This window comes from Octopus sinensis, linkage group LG1, assembly GCF_006345805.1.
Source record: "Octopus sinensis linkage group LG1, ASM634580v1, whole genome shotgun sequence".
NCBI lineage: Eukaryota > Metazoa > Mollusca > Cephalopoda > Octopoda > Octopodidae > Octopus > Octopus sinensis.
The window spans coordinates 27,825,603-27,843,566 of NC_042997.1; the positions used below are offsets into that span (position 1 = coordinate 27,825,603).

At 34.6% G+C, this 17,964-nt stretch overlaps 1 protein-coding gene across 5 annotated transcripts in view; it reads right to left on the minus strand.

Moving 5' to 3' along the window:
• LOC115214417 (pyrokinin-1 receptor) overlaps positions 1 to 17,964 on the minus strand; it is a 384,104-nt gene that overhangs the window by 91,992 nt on the left and 274,148 nt on the right. For 4 of the 5 annotated variants that reach the window (XR_005004275.1, XM_036514944.1, XM_029783615.2 and 1 more), the window contains one exon: positions 6,964 to 7,107. The exons of the other annotated variant lie outside the window; for it this stretch is intronic. The gene's annotated coding sequence lies outside the window, so the exon portion shown is untranslated. The remainder of the gene's footprint in view (positions 1 to 6,963; positions 7,108 to 17,964) is intronic. 5 annotated transcript variants of the gene reach the window in all.

A 17,964-nucleotide genomic window follows, 5' to 3' on the forward strand; every position in this document is an offset into this window, starting at 1 on the left:
TAATCACATGCACACTTCCTCACACACACACACACACACACACACATAATTGAATAAGTTGGAGTCAACAAGAAGGGATATGGCTGGACATTTATTTGTAATCACTATAATTTTTTACACGTAGCGTAATTCTCCAGGCTTGTAGGTATTTGGTTATGTAACCGTTTCCTTGCATTATAATACTTAATTGGGTTTCCTCGGGTGATATATAAATATTGTCTCCATAAACTCAAATTTTCGGCTTCAAGTGCATAGCAAAACCAAATTCTCGGTTTCAAGTGATTAGCAAAATCACCCTTTTACTCCATCGATTAATTCAAAGCAGTTTATCGACAGACTTTCAGGTACAATAAATTTCTTGATGCACTCAGTGGCTGCTACTACCTCGCAGGTCAGGACAGATACAGAAGATGCACATGAAGCCGAGAATTCGAGATTACAGAGACAATATTTATAAATCGCCTGAGGAAACACTACTAGATCTCATAATGCAGGGAATCAGTTACATAACCATATACCTGCAAATCTGGAGAATTATGCTGCGTGGAAACAATTATAGTGATTACAAGTAAATGTCCAACGGTATCCCTTCTTGTTGACTTCAACTTATTCATTTATCTATTCACACACTACGGGAGTCCCAACACAAATCTGGCAATACGTATAAGACTATTGGTGGATAGCACCAGGTGAAATCTGAAGGTGGTTGAGCTTTATACTCTACTGTACAACGTTCTTAACAGAATATAACATTATATATATGCATATAGTCTAAGTGTTGCAATGCAAAACAATTATGACACTGCCACATTTATTCGATATGACCACCTCTGTTACCTCTGTTTCGAATCACAGCCCGAAATCTAAGTGCGAATGCTTCACACTAGGTACGTAGCTGTTCCAGGGGAATCGAAATCTATTTCTAGCGCAGTTTTGCCTTCAGAGCATCGAGCAAAGCATAACGAGTGCTCGCCACCTTCGTCTCCAAAATGGATCAAACAGGAAAATCTAACGGGTTGAGATTGGGTCTTCCCGAAGGCCATACATCTTTGCTTATGAACGACGGAATGTTTTTCTGAATCCATTGTTGCCTCTGTGAGATGCTGCCTTGTCCTGTTGGAGGCTCCAATGTGCATTTCAAAAGAGCTCATTCGCCAATGGAAGCAGTACAGCATTCAAAATGTCGCTAATGTGTCACTGAGTGTTAGCTTTAACATCAGAGGGCACAAAAACGAGGGGAGATCTTCCAGTGGTTGTCATAACCGCCCAAACCATAACTGACTGTGGATTTTGACGTCGATTTATGAGCTTACTCTTGATGGAGCCAGATGCTCCAAAGTCAGTCATTCTCGTGGTTTACTTTCTGTTTGATGTCAAATTTATTTTCATCAGTGAACACCAGCTTGGGAAGCGTGCCTTCAGCAATCTTACGCAGGATAAGACGATTTCTCTCCAGTCTCGCACCCTTATAAATTTGTGAGAGCTCATGACGGCGTATCCCTTTGTAGGGGTGGGTCATGGGATCTTCCTTCAACATTCGATACATACATGTTTGGCTTACTTTTGCCGAAGCAACCAGTTTTCTGACAGAACAACGAAGATTTAACCGTATCTTTTCTGTTGTACTTTTGATAAACTGAGGGGTTCACATAGTTCTTTTCTGGTCACGTCCAGGTTGATCAACGGTGGAACCAGTCTCTTGAAATTTTTTGACAATTTTCCAGACTGTTGTTCGGTTAATTTTAAGCTTTTTTGCTATAGCTGAATTACTTTCGCTTCCTTTTAGGAGGGTTATGATTGTATTTTAGTCTATAGCCATTATCCCATTTATAAATCTGAATGTATTTAGTCTGAAACAAAAAGGAGGCTTACTAAGCTTTTATGATATATAAATTTCATATCTTATCACATTTATTGATAGTTATTAAACCCCGAAACTTCGGTTGCCTTAATTTCGAGACACCCTGTATACTGGCGCTCCATCTAGGACCTACAAATTACACATGTCACCAAAGAAAAGTAAAATAACAACATATGCAGATTGCTGTACTATATCTGGGCAATTTAGTTAATCGTGTTCTGTTTCTACAGAGATCTTCACAGGTATTCGCAAGTGTGTGATAAGAACTTGCTTTCCAAGTACATGTTTCCGAGTTCAGTTGACCAGCTTGCCACCTTGGGCAAGTGTCTTCTACCACAGATTCGGGTTGACCAAAGCTTTGTGAGTGGATTTGGTAGACGGATAGGGAAAGAAGTTTTTCGTGTCTATCTATCTATCTATCTATCTATCTATCTATCTATCTATCTATCTATCTATCTATCTATCTATCTATCTATCTATCTATCTTTCTATCTATATACTTATACATATGTGTGTGTGTGTGTGTGTGTGTCTTGTTTGTCCCCAACCGCCACTTGGTTGTTTAGGTATCTTAAATTTAGCAGTTCGGCAAAGGGAACGATAGAATAAGTGCCATTCTTAAAAGAAAACAGTAAGTACTGGGATCGACTCATTCGAATGGAAATTCGTCTGGGTGATCATCCATCAAGGCCGTAGTCTAATGACAGATAAATAAAAATAACGAACATATATAAATAAAAAAAATATATAAATAACAGAAATAACAGAGTAACTCAAGGTCCGACAGTTTCTTGCGTGTTGGTACTTGTCAAACTAGTTACTCTGTTACTTCTGCTAAATATTAATAAGAATATACAGATTCTCATTTTGTATTTTATCTTTCTGTTTCATCCCCATACCTGTATATATAAATATATAGATGCATATATACATATATTTATACACGCACACACACATTCACTTACACGCCTATAAATCTATATAAACACACACATATATATATATATATATATATATATATATATATATATATATATATAGTAGTAGTAACAGAAAAGAGGAATTTCGGTTGTCCCCACGTGGTGGATTGTAATGTATATAAGAAAAATAAAAACGGAAAATACGCACACTTACATGGTTATAGTATAATTTTTAATGTATCGACCGGTTTCTCAATCGCTATTCATGATACAATGTCTAATTTATATGAAAAATATTTTTTCATATATATATATATATATATATATATATATATATTATATATATATATATATATTGTTTTATATATATATATATATATATATATATATATATATATATATATATATATATATATATATATTCATATACATATATATATATATATATTTTGCTCATTACAAATTTCTTCAAAAAATACCGGACCAACCGCCTTCACCCGCATATGTCTTCAACAATAATAACTTTGCTAGAATGGGCCTTGTTGCCCCATATATGATTAAAAGACTTCACCAGGCGGTGCTATTAAGTTAGGCACGCCCTGGGCCTATTCTGACGGAAACCTATCAAAGTTATCAAAGTTATATATATGAATATTCACGCAAATGTTTGTGCTCGTACATACGAATATAAACACACATGCACACACATACACGACCAAGCACACACACTGGCACGCATACCCACAAATATATACATATTCATAGAGGTATAATTATATTGGCACGCATACCCACAAATATATACATATTCATAGAGGTATCTCTCTATATATATATATTGGGTTGTCAAATGAATTCGTTCGCTTTTTTCCAGTTTTAAAAAATTATTCTTACGTTCCATCAACAACATTAGCAAGTCAGACAATTTTATATTTATCTTCGCTGTTAACAACACCCTGCCAATGTTCCGTTAGTTATTCTTGATTTAGTTGCAGGAATCATCGGGTCTTAACTCAAATAATACGTTGAAGTATGACTTATGCTTCATTTGCTCTGCTGCACGAAACACTGCAGAATCTTGGTGCAGGACAGAAAAGTGCTTCAATACGAAGGCATTATATGAGTGGAATACGGTGGCTACGGTCGGTCTTAAATAATGACATCCTGGCGAGTGTTTTCGCATTGAAGAAGGAAGGCGTGTCACCGGTAGGTCATTTCAACAGCATTGCCTTGTTGAGCCAGTGTATTTACAGAGCTTAACGCTTCGTACTGACTGAATGGTTGTTTTCAATCATTTCGTACAAGATGAGCCCTTCCGAATCCCGCCAATCGTAAAACATTTTCTCACGTAGGTAACTCTGGCTTGTCCCGATCAGTTGCTTACTTGTCAGGACACAGTTAATACATTCTTCCGTTTCATATTGACGTAAAAACAGCATACTTCCTAGCCGGTGACTATGCAGTAAAGAAATCGGTGTGTCACGGGTAGCCTGATGGGAGAAAAACTACCGATGTAGAGTGAGAAAAGTACCGATGATACATGAGCGACGGAGTTCGTCTCTTTCATTCAGAGCACGTGGCACTTGTGCATCGAGTTTTTCGAGCTTACCCATTGAGTGACGGTAAGGGATGACGGTATCATGAGAGTGTCACATCTGTTAGGCCAAGTTCCTAGTGAATTGTCGCGTCCTCGTGAATGAGCTGCACAGTCGGTCCTCATTGAAGGATGGAGCGCAGAAAATGTGTGACGTTGAATTTCCTTTCCTTTTAGCAGAAAACCATTTCTGCACTGTTCTTTCATTGATAGTGCTTCTCCGCACACAACAAAAATATCTCAAGTAACTTTGTCAGCTTTTGAAACGTCGATTCAAGTAGGTCGAAAACGCTATTATTTTTACTTGGCAGTCTATCCTCGCATGTCTGAAAAGAGGAAAAATTTAATCAAATTTGAAAAACTAAAACGATAAACAAGATTTTTAGAGGAAGAATATAGCTACAAAAATGAAGGAAAATAAGTAAAGTAGCAGAACATAAAAAAAGAAAACACTACAATGAAATTTTTTTGTTATTTCAAATAACATTGGAAAGAAACGAACGAACTTATATGACACCCAATATATAAATATGCGTATATGACATGTATATATATATATAAATATATATATATATATATATATATATACATATATGTATACATATATGCATACATATATGTATCTATATATATATGTGCGTATATATATATATGTATTTATGTATGTCTGTATGTATGTAGGCATGTATGTAGGTAGGTATGTTTTTATGTACTTATTTTTGTATGTATATGTAAGAATTTCTATGCACATATGCTTACATACAAAGACACATATACAAGCGCACACGTATACATGCACGCACTTACATATGTCTGCAAGAAATTTCTAATATTTTTATCCGAGATCCGTTAGAGGTTGCTTGAAATACTTTTTCCAATATTGAATTATATCTATCACATTTGTATGCATTTGCTATGTTTTTGCTTTCTTTCCGTTTGTTTCACGAACTGGCTTTAAAAAATTTGACTATTATTCTTTTATGAATTCAGTCTCTCAACAATTCTTTTTTTTTTTTCAGCCTGCAATATTTACTCTTTTGTATTTTAAGTACCGTTTTGATATTCGGCATCCAAAATATTGTTTAGGTTGTTCAACACTTGTTTTCGAACATTTCCCCATTGTTTACAACATGGCATAATTTCTGATTATGGGTCAGTCACTTGTTTTTGGGCTTTTAACATGATTTGTTAGTTGATTTTTTTTTTTTGAAAAACGCACATATTTAGTCTTATCTGTTTAGAACAGAGGCATTCGTATGAAAGTACGCCTCTTCTTGTATGTAAATTGCAAAATTTAAAAGTAAGATTTTGCCAGGAATCCAGTTTACAACACACCATTATGATTGGCTTTGTATTTTCTTTTGCACTTATCATGCGATGCAAAGTTTACCTAGACAGAAAAAAATATTGGAACCTGTCTGAGTCGATTGGTATGTTGAGGCTGCTATCTTGGCCACCAAACGTGTTGTTTGCAATGTAACAGTATTTTATTGAATTGGTATTAATTTCGTATGCTACAAATATGTCGTCAGGAAATTCAAGGGAAAATAAACAACACGATGCGTGAGATACCAAAGCATTAAGGAGAAAGTATTTCTTTGAAATACTTTTGTACTAAATTAAATTGAAAGAATAACAGATAATTAAAAAAATATATTAGAGCATAATCAATAAAATGTTAAAATGAATTAAACGCACTTAAAATATTTTAAAAGGATAAAAATATAAACAATTTAAAGCATTTAATATATAGAAATTTGATAGAATAAATTTATCTTCTTGAAAACATTATACGCAGTAAATTAAGTAAAGCAAAATTTAAAATACAATAATATATAATGAAAGCTACTAGAGTAAATGAGAAAATGGATTATTACTGTAAATTTCTATACACTTTATTGGATATTTTTAAGGATGTTTTATTTTCTGTATGTTCACTTCCCCACTTTCATTATGCAACATTCGATATAAAAGTATGTTATTTACAACTTAGCACAAGAACACTCCTACTGGCTGTAACTTTTAATGTAATACATAATTCTTCCACACATACATACATACATACTTACACATACACACACACTCAAACACACGCACGCACACAAATGTATATGTGATCTCTGAAATCCCTCTATATTGACGCGTATTGATACAATAATATGTGTCCATAGCTATTCTCTTGTCCCCAGACAATTGAATTGTTTTTTGGTTTTTCATAATGAAGTACCAATTTAAAAGAATTCTTGATTCTTGAGTTTATCAATCCTTCTTATTTGAAGTTAGGTCATGTTTGTTAAGGAGCCATTTTTTTTTTACTATTCCTTGAAGTTAAGAAATTTCAATACATTAGATTCTGTCTTCTGCGCTACAAGATAACAGGAGTAGATCCCTTTATCGTCCGTACTGTACGGATGTATGCAACTGCCCGCGCTTAGTTATTTCTGTTAGCTAATGTTCTTTTTCTTTATGGTTATTGGCCAGTCCATGAATGAGTTCTATTATTTTTACACATTTCTAAGTGCCCATTCTTCTGAAAATAAGATAAGGGTAATTGAGCTGATGACGCCTATTGATGCAGAACAACTTACTCTCAGCTATCCTCTTGTCTCCAGACAATCAGACTTTCATTTTCCTTATTGGCATGTCCGTTCTGGAAACTCTTCAGTCTTGAGATTATCTAGCACTCATTTGAAGTTGGTACCAGTTATGTCAAAGCTATTGTTCAAACATACCTGCAAACAGAAATAATATCAATAAATCATCAATCAACAATCTCTCTTATATGATAAGTGCAAAAGAAAATACAAAAATACAAAGACAATCATAATGGCGTGTTGCAAACTAGATTCCTGGCAAAATCTTGTTTGCAAATTTTGAAATTTACATCCAGGAAATGGTGTACTTTCAGACGAATGCTCCAGTTCTAAACAGATATGATAAAATATATACGTTTTCCAAAAGAAAACAACTAACATAACATTATGTTAAAAACACAAAAACAAGAGACTGATCCATAATCAGAAATTATGTCCATGTTGTAAACAATGGAGAAATGTTCGAAAAGAAATGTTGAACAACATGTTTATAGTTGTTAATCAAATATATGATACCGACAACTTTCATCTATTTCTCTTAACTCATTTCACTTCAAATGTTCACATACATAAACTACAAAAAATTATGTACATATTTATGCGTATGCGAGTGCACCAGTCTCTCTCTCTCTCTCTCTCTCTCTCTCTCTCTCTCTCTCTCTCTCTACATATGGATATATGCATACATATATGCCAAAAAATCTCTCTTAACTAGAAACCCTTGCATATGTATTATTGTAGCCATAATTAAATCACAAAGAAGATCAATCATACAATATCAATGTATGATATATAAAAATAGCAAAACACATCATGATCCGTTTAAAGAAACGCTTAACAGGTTAATCCCTACGATTGGCAAGATAACTTAGAACAACGACATCACAAGATATAAAAGATTGATAGACATTAAGCATATCAAACGCACTCTGTCATCACCAGCCCTTATTAACATTGGATATTATTCTTTAGTTTGACACCCGAGCAATGCCATTCAATTTGTCTGTTTAAGCAGCGTTAAAACATCAACATAGAAATAACATACAACAGAGAAACAGCATAATATGTCCATTACGTGTACACCTACTTAATATTACAAATACAGCCAGGCAAAGCGCTTAGTGGTACTTCGTCCGTCTTTATGCTCTGAGTTCAAATTTCGCTGAGGTCGATTTTATCCTTCACCCTTCCGGAGTCGATAAAACAAGTGCCTACTGAATCTTGGAGTCGATGCAATCGAGTTACTTCCTCCTCCCCAACCGAAATTACTGGCCTTGTTTCAAACTTCAAGCATTATATCTCCGTCATAAATAGTTCTATACGTATAGCTACAAAGCTTAGAATTTCGAAAATACTACATATAAGACAGAAATATCTGGAAAAAAGTTATTGCGAAACTAATTATTACAGAATTATATCGCACTAGTGAACTAAGCGCATTATTTAATGAAACTAGCTGAAAACTTATTCCCTCTACATAACACAGAAGACAATAATAATAATAACTTATGAAATAACCAGAATAAAACTACAAACATATGGATTAATTAAATAATGCAAGAAAATAATCATTGCCACATCAAAATCTATATCATATATTTACAAAATGAAATCATAATTAAAACGAACAGAGCATGAAGTAGTGGAACCCATATATTGCTTTAACTATCAATCTGGAATCGTCCTAATACAGCGCGACGGGAGAATAAACCAGCTAAGATCAGTATCAATTAATTATAAATCTAAATCGTAGAAAATGAATTTGAATGGATATTTTATCGAAAAACATAATTGATACACGATTATATGAAAATAGCTAAAAGCTAAAGCGTCCAATATCATACATAAACCGTGAAAACGAAAGTTAAGTCGATCTAATTGTAAACGAACGGCATAGCATCATTTAATCATCAGGCCTTTAATCCCACGTACCACCTGAACACCTAAATAGTTAGCCTCTACTGAGTCAGCAGGCCTCGCACTTCATGCAAACTTTTAATCAAATGTGTCTTATAAAAAAGAGTTAAATGAGATACCTGCTCTAAATATAGTGGTTAATGTTATTTTAGAAAAGATTGAAAGGAAATAGGGACGCAAGAATTAGAAGCAGAATATTTGTTGCATTATTTATGTTATATACATTTGACGGATATTTGTCCTCATCTGCTTTGTTGATAACAACGTTTCGCCTGATGTACTCTCCATCCTTCATCAGGTGTCCAAGGGAAATTTCGAACCTGATTATTATTATTATTATTATTATTATTATTATTATTATTATTATTATTATTATTGAGTGAGAGAGCAGTTCATGCCACCAAAGTGACACTGGGGTAAAATATACGAAGCCCAATATACCCATCATGACTACCCGTCTGATAAGGGTACACCAGGCACATGCATCACAACCATATGTGCGCGACATGGTGATCTCATATCAAGATAAACAGCGCATGACGTTGCAGGTGGGGCCCAGTTAGAATTTTCTTCTGGTCGAGTAACCCATCCCGCTCAAACGGTCCCTGAATAAGGGTTGTTTAAGGATGTTGAAAGAACCACCCATGTTTCCAGAGGTGAATTATTCAAACCCCAAAGAATCCCTCTCAACACATGGCTATGATGCTCCCCCACTACTTCTGCTCGTGATCAGAGAGGCACATATCGTCAGCCACTAAGGGGCATGCTCAACTGGTTAAGGTCAAATAACTGACAAGCAAATCTGTGGTATTGAGCAGAATATTTGCTGTAGCCCATCTTTTATACCAAGACAAAACAATGTACATGATAACACTTCCAATCAATTAAGATCAGAAGCCATGAGAGCCACTGCATGGTACTGCATCAGGGCATATTATTATTATCATTATTATTGGTAGTGGTTAAGAGCGCAGGTTACTAGTCCCAAGATTCCGAGTTCGATGCCAGGAAGTGACTTGAATAATAATAATAATAATAATAATAATAATAATAAATAATAATAATAATAATAATAATAATAATAATAATAATAATAATAATAATGAAGGAAAAATTGCTTTCTAATTGATGTATCGATACCGGCAGATGACAACGTGTCTCTAAAAGAAATGGAGAAACTTTCAAAATACAAAGACCTGGAAATAGAGGTAACCAGAATGTGGAATCCAAAAACAGAAACAATCCCTATCATAGTAGGTGCCTTACGCATGATAAAAAAATATTCAGACAAATACACAACAAAAACACTAGGACTTACAAACACATATAACATACAGAAAATTGCACTACTAGGCACTGCACACATCCTACGCAGAACACTTTCCATGCAATAACCATCAGAGCATCACAACAAATCACAGCATATACCCAAGGCACACAGAGCTGCGCTCGGTAGTGAAGTGAATGCTCGCTATAAAAATAAAACTACTAAATAATAATAATAATAATAATGATAATAATAATAATAATAATAATAATAATAATAATAATAATAATAATAATAATAATAATAATAATAATAGTAATAACAACAACATCAGAAAATACCTGAGGAATGAGAACCCAGGTTCGGATTTCCCACAGGAGTCCTGATGAAGCCTGGTGGCTATATCAGCCGAAATGATGCGTTAACAACAAACAAAATGAGGTCATATTCTGTTCAGTATACAAATATACGTATACACACACTCACGCGCGCGCACACACATACACAACACGCACACGCACGCACGCACGCGGGCACACATGCATACACACACATACACACATATATACAAATGTAGATAAATATGTAGGATATGTGATAAACGTGTATTTGTATGTATGTATGCATGTATGTATGTATATATGTACATATGTATACATATACGTATATTTACCTATATGAATGTGTGTTTCTATGTATTTATGTATCTATGTATACATATATATGCCTATACGAGACTGTCTGCCTGTCTGTCCGTCTATGTATGTATGTATGTATGTATGTATGTATCTATCTATCTATCTATCTATCTATCTATCTATCTATCTATCTATCTAGTAATTTGATTAAAATTGAAGGTGATAGTTTGTAGAGATTCACCCCAGAAAGAGGAAGAGCGGGTATTATTTTTGCATAGTAATACGGGCAAAAATGAAAATTTAAGCTTTTAAGGTTATTGTGTAGGATGTGCGGATATATTGTGACACCGTTTAGATACATCAATGGTTATATAATATCTAGCCTGATTTTCTTGTCAGCAGAATTTGTTAAGTCGGTTAGTTTTGAAAGAAATGTAGGATATGCCTGAAGAAGTAGTGTGCTTTTAAAAACTTTTTAAATTCGACAATGTTTAATTGTTATTTTGATTAGCAAAAATGTTTAGTCCGACCAATAAATGAATAGGATAAACTGGGTTGTCTTCTTTGCTAATAATAACAATGTTGTTAGCGAGTGAAAAACAATCAGGTGGGAAAGAATATTTGAAAGCGGCGAGCCGGCAGAAACGTTAGCGCGCCGGGCGAAATGCTTAGCGGTATTTCGTTTGTCGCTACGTTCTGAGTTCAAATTCCGCCGAGGTCGACTTTGCCTTTCATGCTTTCGGGGTCGATTAAATAAGTACCAGTTACGCACTGGGGTCGATATAATCGACTTAATCCGTGTGTCTGTCCTTGTTTGTCCCCTTTGTGTTTAGTCCCTTGTGGGCAATAAAGAAATAGGTAAATAATATTCGAAATGGTAATTTTCTAAAGTTAATTATCAAAGAATTAAACTAAGCAAAAATCATTTACTGTGACCTGCAATAAGTCTGGAAAAGAGTTGTTGCTATAATAACTGTTTCTGATTCAGGTACAAACCAGCGTCTTAAAATGGCGTCGGTATTTGTTTTATCAAAGCCGGGAAAGTAACATGTCGGATTGATATCGGCAGGATTCGAACTCAATCAGAATGTTAAGAGCCAAACAAAATATCTCAAGGTATTTATTCAGAGGATTTAATGCCTCTGCAACATCACTGCTTTTCGCTTTTCGTCGTAATAATAGTTTCACGATTTGGCACAAAACCACTAGTTGTAAGAAATGGTGTAAGTCGATCACATCGTTCTCAGCAGTACCTATTTAGTCGACCTCAAAATGTTGAAATGAAAGTCGACCTCGGCAAAATTTGAATCCCGAACATGAAGAGGCGGAAGAAATCCCGCTAAGTATTTTGTTCAATGTGTAAAGAAGTCTACGAGCTCGCTGCTTCACTTATATTACTGATTGGAAATTTATAATAACCACCATGATAACATCCTTCATATAACACATACATCTTACTTTACGAAAGAATGAAACTATGCAGAATTCTCAACTTAAAATGTAATAAATAGTACATGTAAATATAACTGTGTATTCAATCTAGATTTTACCTCGGGTTCACATAAAACATCCATTAAGCAACAGGTTCCTGAATATATTCTCTCGTAACAAGTTGAGAATCAACTTTAACACAGTCAACATACAAGACATCTCAACGTCTTACTAATTCTAAGAAACTTAGCGTAATCATTGGTAATAGTAACAAACGAAATCGTTCAAAAACAGTAAGAGAATTTTCAAAACAAGTTCAAAACTTATAATTTAACCAAATGTAGAAATAAAAAAGATGCAATATAACTTTTTTTATGATTCGTTGCGAGATACATCATTTGTTTATTTCAAAACCATGTAGTTATTTAAAAATAATTAGTAAACTCTATGGAAAATATGGCATAAAGAGATCCATTTTGTACATATTTTTGAATCTGATATCAAACACTATTTTCATGGCATAAAGAAAGAAATAGGCAAACAAATTAGCTCTTGAAAATTATATAAATTGATTCACATGTTACTTCAAAAATTGCGATCAATAACTTTGTTGATATGGTATTTTGGTTTTTGTTTCGGAAAAACCAGTGAAACATTCAAGTATATAATAGTTGTTGTATTCTGTGACATAATATCTCATCTACGTCAACGGAAGCTTACATACAATATATATAATTTAAATCACGCTAGACTTTATGTCTATGTAAACGCGGCACGCACACACATATACACACATACATAATACATACCACATATATTATATATATATATATATATATATATATACACACACATATATATATACATACATACTACACACATACATACAAACATACATACATACACACACACATACATATATAGTTAACTGTTCTGTTGAGACGTACGCTACTCAGTGAGAGATAAACAGCATCTAATGTAGGCTGTCTTAGAAAAACGGCTGATAGTATCTTGCTATTGTTACACGTTGTTGGCCTGACTTTTATAACGTGGCTTATCCAGCATGCTGAATTTTGAATACAACCAACTATATACCCAGAGATTATATGCTGGGAATACGTGCTGGGAGACACAAGTCGCATTATAAGCATCTAATTAACCACGTGTCTCAACGTCAAGAAAATATTAGTGGTTCTTACTTTAATAGGGCACGCAGGAGATGATATATATATATAGAGAGAGATATATGTATGTGTGTTTGTGTATGTTTATATATATATATATATATATATATATGTGTGTGTGTGTGTGTGTGTGTGTGTGTGTGGAGGCGCAATGGCCTAGTGGTTAGGGCAGCGGACTTGCGGTCGTAGGATCGCGTTGTGTGTGTTTATTGAGCGAAAACACCTAAAAGCTCCACGAGGCTCCGGCAGGGGGTGGTGATCCCTGCTGTACTCCTTCACCACTCTTTCTCTCAGTCTTTCTTCAGTTAGCCTGCTCGCTTAGCCAGCGGGGTGGCGTCATTCGAAGGCTAAATCAATGCGAACGCAGCGATATGTCTTCCCGTGTAGGTGAACCACGATTTGTTAAATTGTTAAATTGTTGAATTTTCGTCGCCGTTTTTGCCTGTTTTTATAAAATTGTTTCTTCCCCATTTATGGGAGAAGTGGAGAAAAGAGGAGAGATGGAGCTTGCCGAAATTTATGCATCCGCAACAACACAAGGTATAAATACCAACACCCTTGGAGTACACGAGATAAAGATAGAGCCAAAGAAATGGAAGTAAGGAACCAAATTGTTAGAAAAGGAAAGGATCCGTTTAAGGCTGACTCCTCCAGAAGAATTGATAAGCAATGTGGCAAAGAGGACGGCGGTGCACAGAACGTTGTCCACGTCCTCTAAGAAGATAGAGGTTGCACCAATAGAGGCAATAGAGGAGTGCCTCGAAAACCTAAAGAGGCTGACCACTTTTTATACAGGTGGAAGGGAGTACGGTACAGTCGAGGTAAGGTTTGGCAACGAAGAAGACGCTATAAGCCACTCCACTGCCGATAAGAACACCGGAATGAGTACTTCTGCCAACGTACTATGGCAAACGCGTCGCTAGGGTAAGAATTGACAGAGTGCCCCCGAAATATATATATATATATATATAATTTGTTTAGGGGAAACGTTTTGTATACGCAAATAAAGGTCTTATTCCATTATGCTGGGGACCGTCCAATGATACTGACTAGCGAGCCAATTTCTGGAGGTTACATCGTTACATCAAGTATTACCAATGTAATGCAGGATGAATATAACAATAATAACAATAATCCTTGGATGGAATTTATAAACATTTAATGCATCGCTATGCGCATTTCCACAGATAGCATGACTGTAATCATCCCAGGAATACGAACTGTGAACCCCAAAAGTCATGCGATTGGAAACGCGCGCAGCGAGGCATTTGAAAATTTATAAATTCCATCCTAGGATCATTGTTTTTATATATATATATATATATATATATATATATATATATAAACATTTACCCTCTATAAAACGCGCGTGCACGGTGGATTTTGAAAAAAATTTAACATGTAAATACGAAGCGTGTTCTTTATCGCCTCGTTTCATATGTTAATCTTTTCTGCTGATGATAGCTTTGCCAGTGTAAATTATTTTAAATTACTAAATATTGCTTGAAACCATGCATGGTACAAGAAATAGAGGGGTAATGTTTTTATTTTTCATTCCCTTTCGAAATTACTTCTAATAGTGGTTTGGAGTTTTAACTACTCTTTTAAGCGAGTCAGATGTCCTGCTATGGCCATCTGGTATGTCTTTAAATATACAATGCATTTTTATATGCATAATATATAGTCTATTGACTAGTTTTTTCTTCTCGCTAGACCACTGGTAGCAAATAATTTTTCTAAATGTTTTTGCTACTCTGAAATTTATTAACATATATATATATGTTAATAATATATATATATATATATAATAACATATATATATATTGGTAAGACTGTACATACATATTCCCATACATTAAGGGGTGAAACCTGGACTTACTGTCAAATAAATGACGCACTCAAATATATTGCGTGGTCCTTCAATAAAGATTTAACCGTTTATAAAAGTTTTATACATATACATGTTTGTGTGTGCACGCATGCCTGCGTATGTGTGTGCATTTGCATGCGTATGATTGCTTGTATTTATATAATTTCACACATGTCAAATATATGCACAAAAAGTTGCTTTTGACTACCAATTCATTTCCGAAATTCAGTATTTCTCATCATAATCAAAATTGTTCAAAATTACTTCAGGAATAAATTTATTGGTTTGTTGACAAGAGAAAATAACTATTTAAGTGGTGTAGATACACGCAATCAGGTTTAAACTGCGTGAAAAACTATACTATATTCTGAACAGAGAACGTTAAAGGAAAGACCTATCAATTAATACAAATAAAGAAAAAATACATACACCCCCCCGTACACTCGTATACACACAAAGATATGTACAAATGAATGTACAGAGGCACACACACACATACACACACATACACACATGTTTATATATATATATATATGTGTGTGTGTGTGTGTGTGTGTGTGTGTATCTGTAAGTATATATCTACATACGTCTGCGTGTATATATATGTGTATGTACATGTATGTTTGTATACACACACATATGTATATGTATTCTGGGGATATATGGCCCATGTCCTTAGACTACTACTCCGTATATAGTCACCACATGTGTAAAATTAACGGTGGAGCTCGAAACAATCCAGCGAAGCTACACAATGAAGATCATCTCAGCGTGAGATGTCAGCTACTAGGGAATGTTGAAAAAGTTAAGACTGTACTCTCTAGAATGTATTGGGAAAATTCCTTGTAATTACTGTAGCAAATTTTGGCATTGAAAGTTACACGACTAGTAACGAGGTGCCACTGCATGCTGTCAAAGATCCCAACATCACTAACATGATAGAGGATCAGATATCGCAATAGCTTGGATTTCAAGAGCCCACGATCTTTCGATATCCTTCTAAAGAGACTGTAAGACCTACATGGGGTAATTGTAAGACGTACATTGGGTAAGTGTATTTAGAACAAAACTGGATCCCCTCCTGTCAAGAAATCCACATGAACGTACAATGCCATTACTATGATTACTTAGTGGAATAGATTACAACATTAGCACCACAATTAGCGGCACGGAAAGCAGATGAGGGTCACAACATCAAATTCTCTCATATAGAAAATGCCACATCGCAAAGCAGGCCTGAAGTAGTGAAAGTGTAGTAAAACTAACGGCAGTACACCGGCATGTCTGCAACTCATGAGCTGAAACTTGTAAAAGAATACACACACACACACACACACACACACACACACACAACACACACACACTAATATATATATATATATATATATATAGGTTAATCCAAACGGGAAAACAGAAAAAACAACAACACGTGGAACAATTACAGTATTATTATTATTAGGCGCTCAGGAAAATGGAAGAAGGAGGGTATGGAGCGCCTAATAATAATAATACTGTAATTGTTCCACGTGTTGTTGTTTTTTCTGTTTTCCCGTTTGGATTAACCTTATATATATATATATATATATATATATATATATATATGTGTGTGTGTGTGTGTGTGTGTGTGTGTGTGTGTGTGTGTGTGTGTGTGCGTGTGTGTATTCTTTTACAAGTTTCAGCTCATGAGTTGCAGACATGTCGGTGTACTGCCGTTAGTTTTACTACACTTTCACTACTTCAGGCCATATATATATATGTATATACACACTATATATATATATATATATATATATACATATATATATAAACTAGTAAAAGTATATCTATCTATCTATCAATCAATCTATCTATACATACATATAGACAAATTTAGAAGATCTGTACAAAATGTAACCTGACAGTCTGTCTATCTCTACGCATAGATAAATACATTCATACATGCTAAACACTCACACACAAACACCCACACGCATTCACACACAGACACAGGCACACACACACACACACACACACACACATATATATTAATTTGAAGCGGAAACTTCCAAATTTCCATTTGAGACTTAACTTCGCATTTCGGATCCGCAGGCAGCGGTGAGATTATCACAATGTATAAAAGTTGTAAGACACTGAAAACGCTGGCATTTTTTTTTTTTTTGCCGGAACTTTCTATCGGTTTCAAACCTCACAAGTAAAAGTTATGGTTTATGTTTAGAGGCACTAAATCCCAATTGTGGTGCTAATGTTGTAATCTATTCCACTAAGTAATCATACTCATGGTATGATTATAAAACCCCGAGGGAAATATCAAAAGCCACCATTGCCAATACAAGTCTTGTTTGATATGTGATTACATTAGCATATTTACATTCATCAAACAATGTAAGTGCTGTTGATTCACTACAAAAGAATAATATTTTGTTGCAAGTTTCTGTAGTTTTATCAAATTTCGATTAGTAAAATAATAGAAACTTAACGTCAGGAAATACTGTAAAAATAGCTCGTTTATTGCCCATTGTTTTACATATGAAAACGACTAAGAGGGTCCGGAATACACAAAAGGAAAATGCGCGTTTAAAAGATAAAAATGTGCAAACAAATTTTGTTTTTCGAAATTATAGAAAATTGGTCAACATTTTCTAATGAAATGGCGATCGTTAGCAATATTGATCCATATTTTAAGGTTAA